The sequence below is a fragment of the Salvelinus sp. IW2-2015 genome, unplaced genomic scaffold (genome assembly GCF_002910315.2).
Source record: "Salvelinus sp. IW2-2015 unplaced genomic scaffold, ASM291031v2 Un_scaffold4798, whole genome shotgun sequence".
NCBI lineage: Eukaryota > Metazoa > Chordata > Actinopteri > Salmoniformes > Salmonidae > Salvelinus > Salvelinus sp. IW2-2015.
In genome coordinates this window covers 4,841-7,100 of record NW_019946067.1, presented here as the reverse complement: position 1 = coordinate 7,100, position 2,260 = coordinate 4,841, and the positions used below count along the sequence as shown (strand labels likewise).

General features: G+C 48.6%; 2 non-coding genes across 2 annotated transcripts; both read left to right on the top strand.

The window, feature by feature from the left end:
* The first annotated feature begins 1,144 nt into the window (after positions 1–1,144).
* LOC112077649 (U2 spliceosomal RNA) lies at positions 1,145–1,331 on the top strand. The gene has a single exon (XR_002895451.1). It is a non-coding gene; the product is annotated as a U2 spliceosomal RNA (small nuclear RNA).
* A 363-nt stretch (positions 1,332–1,694) lies between these two features.
* Positions 1,695–1,810, top strand: LOC112077650 (U5 spliceosomal RNA). The gene has a single exon (XR_002895452.1). It is a non-coding gene; the product is annotated as a U5 spliceosomal RNA (small nuclear RNA).
* Positions 1,811–2,260: the final 450 nt, after the last annotated feature.

Below are 2,260 nucleotides of genomic sequence, written 5' to 3'. Positions count from 1 at the left end.
GAGAGCTGGGACAGAAGGAGTGGTGACTGGGACAGAAGGAATGGTGACTGGGACAGAAGGAGTGGTAGCTGGGACAGAAGGAGTAGTGTTTGGGACAGAAGGAGTGGGAGTCGGGACAGAAGGAGTGGTGGTCGAAATGGAAGAAGAAGCAGAGGAGGAGGAGGAGTTGGAGTTGGACATGGGACAGAAAAAAGAAGTTCTTAGGAGGGTGAGGGAGAGGGTAGAGAAGAAGGGGCCAGTAAAGGGCTGGAAMGCAGGGGAACATGAGAGGGTGATAATGGAGTATGAGAAGGAGGTAAGGGAGAAGGGTTTGTCGGGGAAGATGGATGGTAGAGATGGGAAAGAAGGAGAGGTGGTGGGGGCAGAGGGAGAGGTGGAAGGGGTAGAGGAGGTGGATATAGGAGGAGGGGAGGTTGGGAGAGAGGGGAAGGAGGGAAAAGGAGAGAAAAGGAAGGAGAAAGGGAAAGAGGAGGGGAAGGGAGGGGTGAGATCAAAGATAAGGGTAGAGGAGGAAAAAAGGCTGGTAATAGGACAAATGTATGACATGGAGAAGGGGGGAGAGGGGATAGAGGAATGGAGTGGTGTGGAATATTGTAGGGTTTTTGCAATGTTGAAGCTGGAGGTTGATATGATGGGGGAAAGGGAATTTAGGAGAGAGCTGGAAAAATGTGAGAGGAAGCATGGGGATAGGTTGAGGCGGAATAATTATTACTGGGAGGAGGATAGGGCAAGGAAGAAAGGTGCACTTTTGGCGCCTGTGCGAAAAAAGAAGAGGGATAAAAGAGTGGAGACCGTGGATGGTGGGGGTGGGGGAGAGGGGGCAGGACCCTCGGGGATTTCCTCTTTTTCTTCTGCCTTTTCTTCTCTAACACCTCTGGAGGAGCTGGATCGCCAGTTAATGGAATTGGGTGGGAAATGAAGGGAGGGAGTCAGGTGTCGGGAGAGGGCCCTGAGTGACAATTTTGGATTGTGATTGGTGGGTTTATGGGTGGTTGGGAGATAAGGGGAGGGAAGATGCTCCCCTAGAGGTTTTTTTGGTTATTGTTGTGGTTTTGGCTATTGTTAAAGTTTTGGATAGAGTTTTTTGGTTGGTTAGAGAGATATAATTTGAAAAAGATGTAAGTTTGGAAGATTTTGTTGGTAAATATATTTTATAAAAAAAAAAAAAAAAAAAAAAAAAATCTGTTCTTATCAGTTTAATATCTGATACGTCCCCATCGGGGGACTACATATTAAATGGATTTTTCGAACAGGGAGTCGGAAATGGGGCTTGCTCCGTCCGCTCCACGCATCGACCCGGTATTGCAGTACTCCGGAACGGTGCAACACTTTCTCCCGTTGTCAAGGAAAGAAAATACACAAAGCTGTGTAAACAGCTGGCAGAAGAAGAAAAGGAAAAGAAAAAAGAAAAAACACCCAAAGTGGAAGTAGGGCGAAGCGCTTTTCGTGGGTTCCCCCGTTTCCCGCCATTTTACTTAAAAAAAAAAAAAAAAAAAAAAACGTTGGTCAGGATAGTGAGTGAGTGAGTGAGTGAGTCTGTCTGTCTGTCTGTCTGTCGTCTGTCTGTCTGTTGTCTGTGACTTTTTACCCACACAAAGTTGGCAGAGTGGGTTGGGTGACCGACCACCCACCCGCGAGGTCCCAGCCTAGTAGTGCACAGAGTATGCCTCGGAACCCGACCTCTGACTTCCATACGACTCTGGTTTCTCTTCATTACGCACAACCTTTCGCCTTTTACTAAAGACTTCCGTGGAGAGGAACACTTATGAGTTCCAAGTATTTTTGGAAGGGCTTTGCTTCTGGCAGAGCCCGGTATATCTTGTTTCAAGAGAAATTGACAGAGATGATGACGCCCACCACCGCCGAGACTTTTTGCTCATGCGTTTGACTTCAATCGGACTGACCGGTGTATTTTTCCACTCCAAGTTGTCGCTAAGGGCAATTGAGTTCAAAGAGCTAGTGACTTAAAGACGCATTGGCGACTTAAAAAAAAAAAAAACGCCCGCATTTCTGTCTGCTGCTGCTGTCTGTCTGTCTGTCTGTCTGTCTGTCTGTCTGTCTGTCTGTCTGTCTGTCTGTCTGTCTGTCTGTCGCCAGGGAAAGGTTGGTTGGTTGGTTGGTTGGTTGGTTGGTGGTGGGTGGGTGGGTGAGTGGGTGGGGAGGAGCCACCTTTTGCCAAACGCCAAAGTCTGCCGAGACCCCGGGTGCCCGGCGGGCGCAGGGGTCCATTTGTGGGTTATCGCTTCTCGGCCTTTTGGCT